General features: G+C 35.4%; 1 protein-coding gene and 1 long non-coding RNA gene across 2 annotated transcripts in view; one reads left to right on the top strand and one right to left on the bottom strand.

Moving 5' to 3' along the window:
• Positions 1 to 11,438, bottom strand: part of blo (bloated) — a 106,738-nt gene that overhangs the window by 24,200 nt on the left and 71,100 nt on the right. The gene's annotated exons all lie outside the window — the stretch shown is intronic.
• Positions 1,428 to 11,438, top strand: part of LOC149031604 (uncharacterized) — a 29,355-nt gene continuing 19,344 nt past the window's right edge. The window contains exons 1-2 of the long non-coding RNA XR_016177550.1: positions 1,428 to 8,144; positions 11,097 to 11,438. The exon at positions 11,097 to 11,438 is cut by the window's right edge and continues 6,372 nt beyond it. This is a non-coding gene — a long non-coding RNA (uncharacterized LOC149031604). The remainder of the gene's footprint in view (positions 8,145 to 11,096) is intronic.

Raw genomic sequence — 11,438 nt, 5'->3', positions numbered from 1 at the left:
CTCTCTCTCTCTCTCTCACGGTGCTTCGAGAGCATGCCTGCAGCACAATTTGCGCTTACGAACCTAATGCTTCTCTCGGCATTATGCTAATTCCTTCTCTAGAGGCTTTGAGAATATTTGTGTGCGATCGAAAATACTTGAAGATGCGCTCGCGACCACCAAAGAGATTCCAATTGGAATTATTTTTTATCTACCATCGTGAAGAATTTCAATCGTAGGGTAATTCGCCTAATCGCGGTGAGAAAGTAAACAGAAAATTTTATATTAAATTAACGAATACGATTCGAAAGAATAATAATAAAAAAAATTTAATACTTTTGTTTATTATTTTATATCTTTTTTTTTATTGATAAATAAATACATTCAAATTATTTCAATTGCAATTTGAATATTACTGGATATAAAAAAATAATTTCAAAAAATAATCGTATAACAAAACTTAAATAATTTTATATTCTTCTTCTAGATGATTTCACATATTTAGAGGTACTAAAAAAAAAAAAAAGAAAAAACAAAATAAATAAGAAAAATATAAAACCAAAACAAAGAGAGAGACAGAGAGAGAGAGAGAGAGAGAGAGATTCCACCCGCTGGTACGTACGATGAACCGTTACGAGTACGAAAAGGCGTGACTCTCGGCAGGGTTGGGACGAATAATAGGGAGGAGGAAGATACGCACGTAGGAACAAGGATTTGTACAAGAGAGAGGGAGAGAGAGAAAAAGAGAGAAAGAGAGAGAAAGAAGTTGCCGGTGGTCGTGACAGCGACTTCAAGAACTGGAGGACTGGTTCTCTTCTTCGTGGCGTTGACGCGAACCCGGTTTCTTTCTTCCTCTCCCTCACCCTCTTTTTCTTTCCCTTTCCTTTTTCTCTCTCTCTCTCTCTTTTCTCTCTTTCTCTCTTTCTCTCTCTCTCTCTTGTAGCCCTGAGGCTTCTCGCGAATATAACGCTGGACGTCGGTGCGAGCCTCGCTTATTATCATATCCGGACGTTTCCTACACTCGTAGCAAATCTTTCAGCAGGAGTCGCGAACAACCCCCTTCCACCCTCCTTTTCCTCCTCCTCTCTCTCTTTTTCTTACCCTTTCTTTAGCCCTCGTATGTTTTTAAACTCGACTCTTTATTTTTGTTTTTCCCCGACATCAGTTTATCTTTGATTTTATTTTAATCTCTTCTTTGATATCCACCCACACCCTCCTCCCCCCCTTCTTTGATATCCTTCGTGCAACCTTTTCGCAGTAATCCAACTTAATTTCGCTTAATTATATAATAATCGGTTTGTTATTTTAATTGCACGTGACTTTGATAAGTTATTTCTAGTACTACATATGATGATTATATTTAGGTTGTATCCAAAGGGTTGAGTTTATTCGAAATGTTGCTATTTTATTATATATATATATATATATATATATATATTTATATTTATTATATATTGTAATAATTAATTAATATATAATTTCGTTTATTTGATCTAATTATCAATATTAAATGTAGAAGAATTTCTTTGAAGTTTATTTTAGGATTTTGATACACGTTGAATCATTGTATTATCCGATAGTCTCGTTCAATGTTTTCCACGGTCATCTTCCATCTTTCTCTCTCTCTCTCTCTCTCTCTCTCTTTCTCTTTCTTGGTCCAGCAAGGTGTCCGTATTGTTCGATCTCTTTCAAGAGAAAATAGCTTGGATGGAATGCGTGCCTCGTCATTCCCTTGCTCGTCCGTTTCTACCTTTTGTCGTTCTTCCTCTATGTTCCCTAGATTCCATTCTTGTCCTCTCTTTGCTTGCTTGCTTGCTTGCTTGCTTGCTCGCTTTATACTTTGTGCCTCTTACCTTATTCTCGAGGTTAAGTAAACAAAGACATTTTGCTCTACAGCTGGCGATACACAAGCAGCTTCTTTGTTTTTTTCCCCCTCCCGTTTTCTTCCCTTTTCTTTTTTCTTTTTTTTTGTCTTACGAACACGCAGGAACTTGTCGTTTTACTCGAACGATAGGAAAAATCTTTGTTAGGAGGGGTTCGTGTAAAACAAGTTAGCTACACAAATAACATGATTTTTTCTTTTTTTTTCCACCACGATCAATGCAATTTTATTTTTTTTTATTTATACACGAGACACTATATATTTAAATTTTTAATATTAGAATGCAAAAAAAAGCTAAAATTAGAAAATTATAATCTTCAATTTAATTGGTAACTTAGTTATTAACGCCAACGCAGCAAAAATTTGCGCTAATGCGCCAATAAAGAGCAATCTTGTTGCTTGCACACAGCAACCGTCAGGGTTTCGTCAGGGTTACGTCAGGATTTCGTCATTTTTTAGTGCTACGAAAATGCGTATTTGGGATTTGCCAAAAACAGAACAAGATGCGAAACATCATTTGGAATTTTATTTATCAGAAATCATATGGCGACAGCATCAGGTGTTTTGAATCTATGTTAAATTCTATATCGTCCCACTTCCCACCGAATTCCCACCGAACACACAAACATTCCAAAAATTCATTTCCATTGCAGCAATCAAATTTGAATTTCTTTTACAATTTGATTTAATTTTTTGTTTTTTTTTTCTTTTCTACACATATATATCGTAGTAAAAATCCAAAGAATTCTTCTTCTAAGATCGGCGATAATTATCTGCAGCCGTGCAACGGGGGCAACGGTGCAACGATGCAACAAGAGAGAGAGAGAGAGAGGGAGGGAGGGAAAGGTGAGGACGAGGGGAGGGGTCGATGACAAGGCAGTAGACGTTACTTTTACGCTTTTTGCTAGAGTTTTGCGGCGCGTTATGCAGTGAGCAGCAGCGCGTCTTGCTGCTCTTTTCGCTTTTTGTTAGATGGGTGTATATATATATATATATATATATATATATATATATATATATACTACTACTATATAGACGATGGGCTGAGACCTTGATCGGACGGACGCGATGGCGCAGAACGGGTCTGCGGGCATTATCAATCACCGGCTTAATGGTAGCCTCAAATGCATCTCTCCTCTATCTAACTCTCTCTCAACCCCCTCCTTCTCCTCCTCCTCCTTCTCGGCTTTACATAGTGAACACTCTGAACGAGCACTGGATTTCCGTGATGGTGGTGTATACATCGCGTACTACTATATATGAGATAGAAAGAGAAGAAAAAGAAAAAAAAAAAGGGTCGTCCTATGGTTCATTCTAAGGACCTTGCTTGCTGCTCGTCTTTTACTCTCGTTCACATCGAATAAACCCGATGTAGATGTTAGTACGAGTTACGCTAACTCGAATTCCAGAGTATCAACCATGAGTGGGTATTCTTGATCGACTTCGTCATTTTACTTCGTCATTTTCGCGTAAAGGTAGGAAAGATTGTATATGTATATGTATGCATGCATGCGTTTAGTTTGTATGGGTATGGGGAAAGTGAGTAAAAGGTATCTTCGAAAGTGAAAACGACGATTCGATCGAGAAAATAATAATCGATAAACTTGTTGGAGCACTTTGATCGGAAGTAACTATGTTATCTGATAGATTCTCGAGAGAGAGAGGGGTGGGGATAAATAATTATTTCGTAGTAAAGTTTATTACCAAACAATCATTTCACGTATCTATCATTAGATTATTTCACTCGGTGTAAAAGAAATTATTAATAATTTGTATCATAACGATATAGACGACAAAATCATGGAGAAATATTTTTGTTCTTAAAAGAAATACATTTCTCGTTTATATCATTGAACATTTAAGATAGAAGATCATAGATCTGGAATCATAAGGAATAAGTATTCATAGGGTTGTTATTACTTCTCTCACAAGATAGAAAAAGAAATAGAATGAGAGATTGGTCTTGAAAGTGGCAAAGATTATCGATAAAGATCGTTCTCTTTCTCTGTTATTTCTATCTCTCTTCGTTTGTACGTTTCGTCGTTTATAATCGAGCAAAGAGGTAACCATTACTACAAGGATATATCTCGTTCGTGTAGAAACGACATAACACTTTCGATCTCTCGAAACGGAAGCTGAGCGATTCACTCGGCCGGCGAGTTGAGTATATACGTCAAAGAACGGCGAATGGTCAGCTCTCTCTCTCTCTCTCTCTCTCTCTCTTTCTCTTTCTCTCACTCTCACACTCTCTTCCTATCTCATTCTATCTTTTATATGGGTATGCGTGCGCGGCCTCCATTAAGTCTTTAAGCAGTGGAAAGCATGAAACTATGAATTAGTGTACGCGAGGGCCCCGCCGGCGGTAATACACCGTGGCAACGCCACCTGCCACACCGGGCCCGGTTAATGGATTTGCAAAGCGCCAATTATATTTCCGATAGTGTGCGAGAGAGGAGAGAAAAGATGAAGATGAAGAAGAAAAGAGAAGAGAAGAGAAGGGAACGGAATGGGGGGGGGAGGAGGGGAGGGGGACCCCTTAAGGCCCGGCTAAAGTCAGGACGGCAACCGAATAACCATTTCTACGCGTTGCTTCTGCTTCTTGATGTTGCTAAAGCAAAGACAGTGAGAACCAAAGAAAGAGAGAGAGAGAGAGAGAGAGAGAGAGAGAGAGGAATAATAATTCCGTGGGAAAATGTAAAATTTCTCATGGCAGAGAGAGATTATGCGTTCATCTCGAATACGAGGAATGGCATTTGCAACGGTAATCGTAGGATATCCTTTTCTTTTCTTTTTACCTTTTTCTTTTTCTTTTCTCTTTTTTCTTTTCTTTTCTTTTCTTTTCTTCTATCTTCGAATGTAAAAATCAAACAAATCGAGAAAAGATATGGTGCGAACAGGGGAACGAATTTCTCGTTAAGATGTAAACGAGTTATCATATCATTCCACGCTATTTTCTTACCTATCGTTACATATCGTTTCTTTAATGAGCACCTATGAAAGAAAAAGTAAAAAGAGAAAGAGAAAGAAAAGAGTTATCTTCATTTAAACGGATAGTTTTAGTCGAACGTTTGACTTTCTCTATTTAAGAGAGAATGCCATCGTGTCGGTGATCATAAAACTTATACTTAACGAGTGGAAGGTAGTTATGCAAGACGATTACTATTGCCGTATAAAGTAAAACTTTATTTACTGATTGTAGTTAAGAAGTAGGAAAACAACAACAACAACAACAAAATCAAATAGAAAAAAAAAATACAAATGAAAAACAACATTTCGTACCGAACGTAAAGGAAATTACTTTTGTTCCACTTATCAAATCGTTTACTAAAAAATGGTTTATAATAGTAATAATAAAGAAAAAAAAAGAGTTGTCGAAAAATTCATTTAAATCTGATCAAAAATTATTTGATTGGTAAAGTATATTGTATATGCACAGGGTGATTGGTAACTGGTAGTACATGCGGAAAATAGACTTTGAATTTTCGCAAAGTACGCGTGCAATTTGATCATGTCTCGTTATAACGGACCTGCCAACTTTTCAGAAATACCCTAAAAACTTCAAAGTCGATTTTCTCGAAAACAAAGCCACAAACGAAAAATTCTTATTTTATATTTTCGATGAATTTTTTCATATAGAATCACTTTCCTTTCGTTTGTACCACCAGTTACCGATCACCCTGTATATCGTACTTCTCGTTTTCTTCTCAAGATTTTCTATAGAACGACAAGAAAAAAATAAAACACGTGAACATACGCGTATCTTAGAAATAAAAACATTGAGGTACTTTCTCGATCTATCGATCGATCGATCGATCGATCGGATTTAAGCGTTAATGAAGTCATTAACACGATAGATCGTGCAAGAGGACAGACCGTGCGAGAGATCTTTCCTAAGATGAACCCATGTGTAAGAAAAACGAGAAAGATAGAGAAAAAGAAAGAGAGAGAGAGAGAAAGAGAGAGGTGAGTGGTTCGAAACGGTAAACAATCTCATAAATTGAAATTATATCCTCGACTAGATCTACCTCTCTTTGCTGGCAAGCACGGGGAGTGATCTGACCGAGGCGTTTACGACCTTGCCGCTTATGCGTTTATACTTATATATAGTATATCGTTGCTCTCACCAGGTAAGCTTCCTTATATCTTCGACATATGTCATATAGCCTTGGTCAACAGTAACCTACCGATACCAGCTAACTCACATAACTTCAAAAAAAAAAAAAACAACAACAAGAACAGTCGTACAATATGATTTACGTTCGACTCAACAAATGGCAAGATTTTGATAGGTCTCCTCACAGAGACATTGAACTTTACTGTTCAAGTGATTATCCCTTTTTCATTTTTTTTTTCTTTTCTAACTTTGATTATTTCTAAGTCAATTTATCTCGTGTTTTTTTTTTATCAGAGTCCAGTGTTTAATAATCATCGTGATTTTCAAACAACAATATTAATCTTTTAAGCAGCACGCTCGTGTTAACTCGATATATTTCTATGATTTTTTATACACTTCAATGTAATAGAAAATTGAACAATAAGAAATGTGAAAGCAAAGAAAAACGAATCGTTGTTTGTTTTCCGAAAAATGTTATTTCCAAAATGGTAATTGGAAAGAAAAAAAAAAAAAGATTAAAAAGTCGACGTACGTGTAACATTGCAATATTCGGCTTGTCTCTGCAACGTGAAACAAAATCCAAAATTAACGTAAAAATATTCATTATTTTCGTATTGTTAACAATTTCTTTTTTTTTTTTGTCAAAAACAATGTTCCAAACTATGTTTTTATGCGAGAAAAAAAAACAAAAGATTTTTTTTTTGGTCGTTTTTTGTTGTTTTCAAAATCATTGCTGCTTAAAGGGGTTAAATTCTTAAATTGCAACTTGTTCATTATATTCATTTTATTCTTTAGGAATGATTAGAAATCTTGGATTAATTATTAAATCATTAGACACGTTTATAATGGGATGGGATGTGTATAATCGATCCATTACGCATTATCCATTTATTGATTATTTATTGTATCTATTTAATATTGTATTTATCATAATATGATATATGCATTTCTGTCATGACGTTAGAATTTCCCGTACGTCTTTAAGAAGTAATAGGTAGTTACATAACCGACAGCTTTCCTCTTTCACACGTTTCTCACACTTCCTCCTATTCCCTCGTCCCATACCCCGTTCCCTTTAACAACGCTTAGTGTAGGTATATACACATTTAGTTTCTGCTTCTTCCTCTTATTCTGCCACTTATACACCGTCAACGTTACGATGAAGTCGTTAGCACGAAGGATTCGACGTTGTTGAATCCTTTGCTAGGAGAATGCACTCGTTGCATCCTCCTAGCACTGCGGGGTATTGCTGTGGATATATCTCAGTGAACGTATGACCATAAAGGATTTCAAATAAGAAAGAAAGAAAGAGGGAGAGAGAGAGAGAGAGTGAGTACTTTCAATGCAACTTTGTTGGATGAATGAACGATAATAATTGAGAAATTCGTCATGAATATTTCCAATTTGATTAATTTTCCTTTTCAAATTTAATTGAACAATTTTATAAAAGAAGATAATATATTTGATCTTGTTGATTTTTTAACCAATACATATGCATTTCTATGAACGGTATGATTATGGTTTAAATAACACAGGGTAGAGTAATTTCAATGCAACTTGGATTAATGAAGGTTAATCATCGGAAATTTCATTATTTTTCTTGTTTCTTTGTTTGTTTGTTTTTTTTTTTTTTTATTTCTGGAGAATCAAATTGGATAAATAGGATCAAATTTAAGATCTTAAGAATGTAAGATTATTAAGGATCTCATTTAAAAAGTAAAAAAGAGAGAGAGAGAGAGAGAGTAGTATTTTCAATGCCACTTAAAAATTAACACGAGACAAATAAATAAATTCATCATCTCTATTTTATTTTATTTCTTTTTTCCATTCATGAACAATATTTTTTTTTTTTTTTTTAATTTAATTGAACGAACGAGATCCAATTTTATCGTAAATTTTTGTTTAAAAAACAAAAAAACAAGCTTCGAGTTAAAAGCTCTCCCGATGATCTCGTTTGTTTTAACGAAATATTTTTCTTCGTTAAATTATTTATATTACAGTGGAAAAAGACAAAGAGAGACGGACGAGGAGAGAGAGAGAGAGAGAGAGAGAGAAGAAGTAGTGGATGAAGATAACCAGGATCCTGTTTCGTTGGAATAATAATTATCCGTTGGGTTTTTATCTTTGTAAGAAGGCAAACGCAATTTTCGCTCTCATCGATGTACGTAGGTAGGTTCATGTATATACATATATATATGTATGTATGTATGTTAGGTACCCTTCAAGCTTGAAAGAGAACCACATTCGGACACGTACGAGCTCACGTAGGCGTAAACCATCGAATAATCTTTTTCAACAAGATAAATAATAGTCAGTGCCAATCAGATTTGATTGGGGCGCGCGGTAAAATGTGGGTAGCTCATTCCGTGGGCCGTATGGCCAAGAAAGAGAGAGAGAGGGAGAGACTTGGGTAAAATCTCCAGATGTTGGTGGTGGTGGTGGTGGTAGTGGTGGTGGTAGTGGTGGTGGTAGTGGTGGTGGTGGTATATAATTACCAAGATTATACATATCAACACAACTAGAGCGAAAAACACTGACCCGCTTGTTAAACCACTGCGTGCGAGTTGTATCGGTTATCTGCAGGTCGGGTAAAGTGCGTGGTGTCTTGCCGTTGTCCGTGTATATACCTACCTTCACTCTCGCCCAGAGTGCTACTATTTATAATCAAGGATCAAATTCCAGCTCGATTGGAAAAGGTAACTGGATCGTCGTGACTAGATCGTTCGATTCGAAAAACATTGCGAGGAAATAAAAAGATGAAAAGAAAAATATTGCGAGAGGGAGAGGGAGGGAGCGAGTGGTTCTCGTACAACGATTAATTTTTAGATCAATCAAGAAGATTTCTTACTTTTCTTCGAATCTTTGGAATAAGTTGGGTGGATACTACGATGATGATGATGATGATGATGATGATGATAATAATGATGATCTAGTATTTGAAATGCTTTATTATTTGAACGTAATCTGTACACTTTCCTATTTGCGAAATACTTGAATTTTTATTACGAAAACAATATAGTTGCATTTCATGTTGCATAAATTTGTGAAAAATATTATATATATATTTTTTTTAATTATTATTTATTATTTATAATTGTGGGATTCGTGAAAAAAATTGGACCACTGGACCGACTGGATCGGGGACTCGAACCACGGATCTTTCGCTTTTCGGGCGACTGCTCTTTAATTAATTGAGCTATCCAGAGCCCAACGCCCGATAAGTTTGGCATGGAGGCGCTCATCTCACAATATTATAAACATCTTGTTAATATTCTCTGATTATTGTAACAAATAGGAGTGTAACGATTACAATAAAAAAAATGCTTATACGATTATATTATAATTACTCAGTAATTTGTATCATTAGATGGTTTACGAAGGGTGCGAAGTGGGAAAAATATCGTGGAATAACAGGTGAAAATCATTGGTAGAATGTTAGGAGTAGAACGTTTAATAAAATCGATGGGTAGAAATAAAAAAAAAAAATCAACACCGTTGATCGTAATTAGAACATTAGCTAGTCGTTATAGATAGATCGAAGCACGTTAAAGGACTTTTTCTATTTGCTTCCGGCCAACCTCCCGCAGATTATTGCAAGCTCGAATGATGCTGGAAGCGCACACGTTGCATAGAACACACGAGTGCATCGATTACACCCAACTATGACGACGACGACGACTACGACCTGGATAGAAAAAAACAAAACAAAAAAAAATGCATCGTCCAAGATCGTAAACGGTCTCCTACTGGGAATATCCGGTAATATTGTAATGCTCAAGATGAATCAAGAAATACGAGTAACATTCCCTTCTTGTATCACCAGATATTTCCTATATGTTGGTCTTTTTATTTCTTCAAAAGCTGGATTGTATTTAGATAGTGTCTTTCATTTTCTTTCACCCCTTTTCGATGGTCGGATTTTATTTAGAAAAATTTACAAAATTTAGTATCAATCGTAATTGTAATTATTATAATTATATTCCCTTATAAATTGATCTATATATCATATAATATATCTTCTTCTTTCGTTTGTTTCTTTTGTTTGTTCGCAATGGACTCCTAAACTACTGAACCGATTCTAATAAAATTTTGTACACTCTGTGCAGTTTCATTCAACTTGATAGATAGGATAGTTTATATCGCAATATATATAATCGCAATATTATTTTATTAACAAAGAGTCATGATTAGATAAAATTCTAACAGATGGTGGTATAAGGTAATTCGTTGCTGATTATAAGCCACAGCAACGCGTGACGGGGCACCCCTAGTAATATAATACAATCAAAGTTTCCATCAGTAATAGCAACAAAGTTTTGAGTAATAAAAATAAAAAAGAAATTCGAGATATTTTACTTCCTCGTATCGTTATACTATCAATAAACCAAATTGCATTTAATGAACGTGAGGTATGTCCGTCCTTGACGTCACGTGGTAAAATGTATTCGAAAGAAAGGTCCTTGAAGTGTACATGTGTCTACATGAATATTTATAAATGCACTGGTGCATGGTTTAGAAGGAAAGAACAAACGTAGGAAGAAAGGTGAAAGGAGAATACAATGAAATGGGACTTTGAGAGTTTAGGGGTGGACTTGTAGAGGAGTGAATGAGGAAAAGGTTGACTATAGAAACTCAGTTGGATCGCAGATCATTATGGACACCGGCTCGCAAATCGACTTGACCAACTTACTGGTTGCACATTAACCCGAGCACAATTCGTCCCTGACAATACGTCCTTTGTTCTCGTTAGGCTCGAACGAGCATTATGTAAGGAACGTTGATAGCGTTGTTCTTTCTGTATAAAGAATATATATCTATATATATGTGTGTGTGTGTGTATTCATTATATTAAAACGTAGGTCTCTTCTTGGGTAGAACACAGGATCATAATACAGGATCGTGATACGTATGTTTCTTTTCATCGTTCACCCTTTTATGCATCTCCTTTTTTTTTTTATTTAACGAATAACGTGAATAAAAAAAAAACAGAAATTCTTTTAACGATATATTTAACTCCGTTGTTAAAGGTTTCATTAAAGATAAGAATGACGTGTGTACGATAGAACGAACAACAGAACAAGACTTTTCAAATTTTTCTAAATGAATAATTTTTAATTACAGAAATCATTTTGACAAATCCTGGAAATAAAATACGTGTAATAATTTAGTGAGTTTCGTTGTGAAGTTATCTTTTGTTTAAATGGTAAATGATATTTCAAAAGTTTCTTATTAAAAAGTGTTTACTTCGTAAAATGAATTATACGAGAATTCCTTTAGCAGGAGGAGGAGGAGGAGGAGGAAGAAGAAGAAGAAGAAGAAGAAGAAGAAGATAATCTTGCAATAAACCATTTGTTTGAATGAAAGAGTCTTGAAGTTGTAGTACCAGGTAGGGTCCCCCCATTGGTTATTCGAGGCAGGTCGTCAGCGTTTATATAAGCGTGCACACACAATGTATCTCGGCGA

Source organism: Polistes dominula, unplaced genomic scaffold, assembly GCF_049000335.1.
Source record: "Polistes dominula isolate Pdom_NZ unplaced genomic scaffold, Pdom_raw_medaka contig_82, whole genome shotgun sequence".
Classification (NCBI taxonomy): Eukaryota; Metazoa; Arthropoda; class Insecta; order Hymenoptera; family Vespidae; genus Polistes; species Polistes dominula.
Note: the sequence above shows the minus strand (reverse complement) of the source record. Positions and strands in the feature narration are given on the sequence as shown.